Source organism: Chelonoidis abingdonii, chromosome 25, assembly GCF_003597395.2.
Source record: "Chelonoidis abingdonii isolate Lonesome George chromosome 25, CheloAbing_2.0, whole genome shotgun sequence".
Lineage (NCBI taxonomy): Eukaryota > Metazoa > Chordata > Testudines > Testudinidae > Chelonoidis > Chelonoidis abingdonii.
In genome coordinates, this window is record NC_133793.1 from 2,858,907 (window position 1) to 2,866,407 (window position 7,501).

Below are 7,501 nucleotides of genomic sequence, written 5' to 3' on the forward strand. Positions count from 1 at the left end.
TATAGTGTCATAGTTGTGATCACTTGCTGACTTAGGGCTTTAACTACTTTGCTGATGCAATTGAATATTTGAAACTTTTTGGTACTTTGTGGGGAGGAATGCAGGGAAGAATGACTAAACTCCTAGTCTATCTTTCTTATCACAGTAAACCTACATGCTTGCTGATACACGATTTCTTTTATTTAGAGGGGAGAGTTTAACCATTTGCGACAAAGACCAGGTGCTTAAGAACTAAGAACCACAGTTAATAGGAGACTACACAAGGTATGTAAATACAGTCTTGTGTCCGGTCAATTTTCAAATGTTACATGTTTGCAAATAATAGGTGCACTGAAAAGGTATGATAAAGGGTGTGGAACTGACACCAGAACCTCACTGAAGGCAAAACCAAGCAAACCATTAATGTAAATAATCATTTTGAATAGGTAGAACTTTGGAGAGTCCTGCATGGCCAGTTTAGATAATATGAATATCTCACTGCCTGAAATGGGACCTCTTGGGTATTTTAAATCACCACTGCATGAAAGTTACAATTGTTATTCTGTTAGAGGGAATAAAAATTAACTGCAAACATTATTCCTATCTTCTGCTCATTGAGGCTATCACACCAATAAGGAAATCTCTCTNAATGCAGGCCACAGAATCTCACCCATCCACTTCCATAACAAACCCCTAACCTATGTCTGAGTTATGCTACTCAGAAAGCTGAGAGGTGCTGCTAGTTGCTCCAACTCGAGCCAACCATGGTAGAGAAGGAACTGAGGGAGGGCTGGTCGCACAGCACCAATTAATCACCTGAAGTGGTACAAGACGGGGACCGTACATGTGTGACCCAACCGGACACTGCTACCATAAATCTTCAATTACAAGCACAGGGATGCACAAACACTTAAAGTGGAACACGCACAGGGACATCACTCGAATAACTATTCCAATTTCCAGTGACACTAAGTATTTAAATGGCACTTACCAATTGATTGTATTTATCTGTATCCCATGGGCCTACTACCCACCTTTACTCCCCAAACATAGGGCCTGGAACCTTCTCAGAGTTTAGAAATCTGATCCAGTTTGGGCCTGGGTATTAAGTAAGAATGCTTCTTTCCATGTCTTCCAGCATGCCATAGCCCCAAGAGGGAATGTCCATCTCCCTAGGCAGCTAATGTATGGGGAACAGAAGGTGCTAGCTGGGTGCTCATGCTACTGCTTTCAAAGGCTAAAATCTACCCATATCTGCTGAAGTTGCACTTCGGGGGAAGCGGGAAGCTGAAGGATGACACTGCACAGTGGCTCCTAGAGACCTCCATCCTGTAGTTCTGGAGTGGGCAAGAAGGAACAAGTCACAGCTGATACACTACTTCTCCTTTAAAAAGCAGTAGGTGCCCTGGGAAATGTGTTGCACACTGTCCAGCTGCCTGAAAGGACAGAACCACAGCTCCTAGGCAATATGGCCCCACGTGGGATGGGCAGAAGTTAGCAGAGACATGACCCCAGTCTATAGGCTCAGTGGAACAAATTCAGCCTTGGTATGTTTCTGTTTCAATCAACAAGCTTAGACCAGGGCTGCATCTGCCCCAGTACCTTTGACACAGATTAAGGAAGGGAATTGTTCATTCTCAGAACATGGCTGGCTAAGAAGCAATGGTCTCAGAGTAAAGGAAAGTTTAGGTTAGAAGTAAAAATTCTTAAATATAAGGGAAGTTAAGCAGAGGGATAGATGTTCAAGGCACCATCAATGTAGACAGGAAATTTCATTTTTAGAAGGTACATACTATACATTTTTAAGTGATTTATTTTGAAAACTTTTCAGATTAGTTTTACAGCTATATCAGAGAATGAATTGGTTAGCTATTTCATTTACCAAAGGTATTTAAAGTAGATATTTATGAAGTCATTGAGAGTTGAACTCTCTCTAATTCAACAGATTAATCATTAATATTTGGAGGATTTTCTTGCCATGCTGTATTAGGAGGAGATCATCACCAGACAGACATTTAAATTGTTTTATTTAACTAAAACAATAACGTTATGTATTCTGGATTTTTTTCTTCAACAGTAAACATACAATATTTTAACAAAACAAGCATATGAATTTTTGAATTTAGTTAAACATTCAAGTTTTTTTTTAAATCAGGTTGGTTTTTGTTAAAATTGTTTTTAACTAAAATAGTTAAATGAAATATTTTTAAAAAAATCAAATCAACTATAAGCCAGGTCAACATGAAAAAACTTAAACATTGGCTTCTTCAGCTAACTCAGTCATCTTCACCTTCATTTTCCTGTTTGTTCATAATCTGGAAGAGAAAACCAAGCTTTCCTGCTTTTTCAGGTCCCAAACAATTTCTCAGTTTGGAATGAATTAGTCCAAAGGAAGAAAATATTCTTCCTATACTGGCAGAAGAAGCTACTGCTATTAAAAGTGAGATTATCACTTCAACAGTTTCTGAACCCAAGTGCTTAAGGGATTTCCACCAGTTCACTGGTGTGACTTTCTTTAAAACATCATCATCAAACAATGGTATGGTAGATCTCAAATCAATGGAGGCTACACTCAGAAAGACCTCAAGACTCCTGGAATATGCTGCTCAAACAGTTTCACTTATCTCCCTCCCTTCTCACATTTATCTCCAGACTTCTTCTCTTCGTCCAGATCTATTCTGCCCCCAACAATCTTCTATTCACTGAACTTTTTGAAACTTTGCACTTTTAGAGAGAGGTAAGGGATTGACTCTGTGTACACAAATTTGCAGGGGGACAATAGGGTTGAGGTCTGTGATTTCTCACCTCTATATATTTACTTATTTAAAAGCATTTTTGCTGTTAACAAGCATATTATCTCTGGACACACAAATCCACAGTTTGGGAACTGCAAAACTAAGCATCTCTGATGGCATCTTCTAGACTTAGTCCTGAGTCTCATTGGGTAGATAGAAAGATTAACCTAAATAATCTGTATAGAAGCCTCTGGAACCCCTTAAGATTGGGTCCCTAATTCATGAACTATTGGAGCTCATTTACAAAACTTTTCTTAAAAATTACATGAATATATTGTCTCATATTATAGAACTAGAATTTGTAATCCCTATTCCATGATGAGATTATCTTTGAGCTATAATGTATCTATCTTTAGATATGCTTTTTGAGGAAAAAACCTTTTATAAAAAAATCTTATTTAAATTAAAAAAACAGATTTTTTTTTTTAAGTCACTGATTTTTATCCACCTTGCACATAAATTAGAACTTGTACCTGATAGTTGCCAATATACAGCCACCACTAACTACCAGATAGCTCAGGAGCACATTAGGCATCAAATATTTTAATAAGGCACTAGATGGGGAGTGATATGAGCTCATATTTACAAGATAAGGTTTGGTCTCCTTGCAAAGTGTTGGATGGTTAATAAGAACACAGGGCTATGAACAGGAAGAGAGAGAACTTGGCAAAATGTTTCTGCACTGTCATTCTGCCTTGAGAACAGCAATCACCCATTGCTGACGCCTGCTCTTCCTTCCCATAAGGAAGGTGTACAGCTTGGGTTTTCCCATTAGCACGTGATAAGACCTTCTGCATCGTCACAGTTTACTACATACTGTACAGCACTGCAGTGGAACAATCACTCTGCCTCCTTCTGCAGAGAGAAACCCAGGATGAGGACAGAGCTACGTAATTAGTCCAGAGCTGTAGATCATTCTTCCTTCAGTGCAGGGAGAATTACTCCTCATAAATTAATGACACATTCTTAATCTTAAAGGGTCAGAAAAGATTTGTTAAGAGATAATAAACACAGTGACTCAAGATGTTAAACTATCAATATGTTTCAAAAACTGACCAAGGTCACTGGTCCCTCTGGTTTGAGATAATAGTCTCATAACCAACGGTGCCTATAATGGCACTCTCCAAAACTTTTTGAGACAGCTTTTTTCCCTTGGCTTTCAGCATAGTGTCTTCTGTACCTGGCAAAAGAGAGACCAGCACTATCTTTTGTACTACTGTAGATATGCTGGAACAGGAGGAAATACAGATCCCAAGAAAAGCTGAACTATGGCAAGGCACCAGAAACTCCTTGAGGTATTCTGTGCCTCAAAAATATGCATTTAGCATGACTCTCCAGAATAACTATCTTGCTTTACATGCCTTTCCAAATGACCTTGTATCAGAGCAGGTGACAATGTCTCTCATTACTCAGCCCTTTCCTCACAGTGCTTTGCTTTCTCCCAGTGGATAAGTTCTTGCCTGTTCTATCTCAAATATCACTGAGGTGCTTTCATTGCGATAGCTAAGCATTTAGTTGGTCACAAAAAGAAGGAATCAGATTCCTTCAGCAAATTCCGAGGCCTAAGATTTACAAGGCAACTGTTGAGAAATACATCCTTTTCCTGGACTGCAAAGAGGGTCAGAATTCACAGCAGCAGATAGGACAAACAGAAGCCCTCTACTGATACCAGCATCTAACTGATGAGATGGCTATACACATACACAGCATGCCTTAACACCATAATGTACCTACTGTCTTACTAGGTACATGTATTACGGTTATCACCATAAGCATGCATACTAACTCCCTGATTTTGGTACCAGAGGGAAGAGAAAAAAAAGTAACTGCTTTGCCAAACCTTAATGTGAGGAAAAGCGCATAAGAAGAGCATAGGCATTGCATCTGCTGTTGTGACTCAATGTTCACTCCAACAAGCACTCTGTTTTGGCACTTCCACAAAGACTGAAGCAGATATAAAATGAGGCAGAGGGCACTCTCCCTGCTTTTAAATATCTAAGTTAGCACCCATCAGTGTCGTGTCTTGGCACTGGCACAAGTTGGTCAGTTTTATGAAGAGGACAAACTGTTGTAGTCTCAATCTTTTATGTCGCAAAGTACTTTGCTCCTTGTTCTATTCTGTGTGTTTGCCCATAATGTTTCTGAGTAGAAACACAGCTTTCCTGGAGGTTATCAGAAGATTCATGTTGGAATATCTGTCTCCTATCCCAGCAGAAGTCTAGTGAGAAATAAGGTTATACAAAGCAGTTGCAAACCTCATGCTCCTGAGCCTTTAAACAGTTATCTGGGCCCAGATTTGCGAGCCTAAAGCAAACAAATATCCCATAAGAAAGATTCACTGAGGTAGCATGAATCTTCAGCACCTGCCGTATTCAGAGCAGCATTCCTTCTGAGCTTGCCCAGCACAGTGGTTGTCATATTGCCTTCAACTTAAGGGAACACCAAGAGGCTCAGCAGATGGCAAGAGTGATGACAAAACCCATATTAGGCACTTGTCAGTTAGGAATGGGTTTAAATATATATAATTTATTATATTTAGTTAAAGGGTAAAGGTACTGGCCTCAGCTTTGGGGAGCATCAAGTTCCAGGTCTAAATTACACAAGTGAGCCCAGTTACACAGGACTCCAGCTTGTCTTATATTTTTACAAGTTACATTAAATACGTTTCCCAAAATAATCCTTATAGTCATTATGAAGTAAAACTTTGCCACTTCTAAACAAATGATTTAGAAGCTGGATAGCCAGACAGCCTACTGACAACCTACTGCACAGCTGGAGACTCCAGCTTAGTGTTCTAGCTCATTTCATACCTTGAATAACAATGTCTAGAAGGGAAGCAGATTTGGTCTTTGGGCAAAGCAAGCAATGTCCCTTCCAGTTTATCAAAAAGGGACCTAGATGGTCTTAGATAGAAGTCTAGACCATTTTAGTCCTCCTATACAGAAGGTACGAGTATGATTATGAGACTTACAACAAAACAGTGTCATTTAGAGTAAAGTTCCAGTGCAACCACTACATTCTCTGCAGTTTTATAGATCCTTAACGTCTAAACATGGTGGGGAAAAGTCAAAGGATAAATATTATATTAGAGACACAAAGTGGGTAAGGTAGTATCTTTTACTGGACCAACTGCTCTTGGTGAGAAAAAGCTTTCAAGTTGCACAGAAGACCAAAGCAAGAGCTCTGTGTAGCTTGAAAGCTTGTCTCCCTCACCAACAGCAATTGGTCCAATAAAAGATATTACTTCGCCCACCCTGTCTCTCTAAACAATAGGTTACTAAATTATTCTGAGGAACCGCATTTTCTCAAGGGACTGGAAGTGGAATACACAGCAAGGAGTCCTTTATTAGATGTTCAGTGACTAGCACAAGGGGGACCAACCTGGTTGTAGCCTTCAGACTACACTGCAGTACATCTGTTAAATAATTTAACGTTTTAATAACATTACATTGGCACTGACTAAATATCTTCAGGGATTTGGAGGGATATACGCAAAGGGAGACATCTTCTAGAAAAGTAGCTTCTCAACCTTTTTGGGCTCAGGACCAATTTATAAACGCTGATAGCCCATTGCAGGGGTCAGCAATCTTTCAGAGGTGGTGTGCTGAATCTTCATTTATTCACTCTGATTTAAGGTTTCACGTGCCAGTAATACATGTTAACATTTTTAGAAGGTCTCTTTCTATAAGTCTATAACATATAACTAAACTATTGTTGTATGTAAGGTAAATATGGTTTTTAAAATGTTTAAGAAACTTCATTTAAAATTGAATTAAAATGCAGAGCCCCTGGATGCCAAGACCCTGGCAGTGTGAGTGCCACTGAAAATCAGCTCACATGTGCCATAGGTTGCTTACCCCTGGCCTATGACAATCCAGTAAACAGGCTGGGGGTAGGGGGATGAGAGGTGTCAGGTTGCAGATCCCATCCTGCCCCTGTAGTGGCAGTTCTGGTTCTGAAGGGCTTGTTGGACTTGGCTTGCAACTCCAGGCACTGCAACAACTGGGCTCTGCTGGCCCCACCATTCTCATGAGGGCAGCCCAGTTCCGCCAGCCCTATGGGACCAGAGACACAGCAGCCATCACGTGACACTATGCAACATTCTGGTGACCCAATTTAAGGTCACAACCCACGGACTGAGAAACCCTGTTCTAGAGCAGGTCAAGCCCCATCAACACTGGCTGCGGGAAGTGTGTTATAACACGAGCCCTGTTACAGCCCAGTTATAAACACTAGACAGGGGACACGCGGGTCATTGCGCTTACCCTCTTTTGCAACAGCAGACTTCAACTTTGTTCTTCCCCTGCCCCTCACGCTGCAGGCTCCCGTTTCACTGCCTAGAACGGGGCAGCGGGCTGGAGGCAGCGCTCTGCCCATGGGTCCCTGCTACAAGCAGTCCCGCAGGTGGCAGCCAGAGCCAGGGGATTTCTTGGGCCTCACCTACGCCGGAATGCTGCCGATTTGAGGCCCGGCGTCGCCGCGGTTACAGCGGCCAAAGGGCGCTCGGCCGGGACAAGCGGCCTCGCCGCGGGGATAGTTGTGTAACCGCGACAGCAGCCACCCCCTCGGCACGCGGCCGGCGCGCAGAGCCCGTCTGCGCACTAACCCGGGCCCGTGGGGGCAGAAATCCCACAGGGCGGAGGCTGCAGCTCGGGCTCAGCAGGGCCCCGCTCGCGGCGCAGCCCCGGGCCCAGGGCGCTTTGCGGAGCCCGGGCCGTTACCCCGCG

General features: G+C 42.1%; 1 protein-coding gene across 10 annotated transcripts in view; it reads right to left on the minus strand.

Moving 5' to 3' along the window:
- The window catches only part of THRAP3 (thyroid hormone receptor associated protein 3), a 67,215-nt gene that overhangs the window by 59,194 nt on the left and 520 nt on the right, over positions 1–7,501 (minus strand). The window lies entirely within an intron of this gene.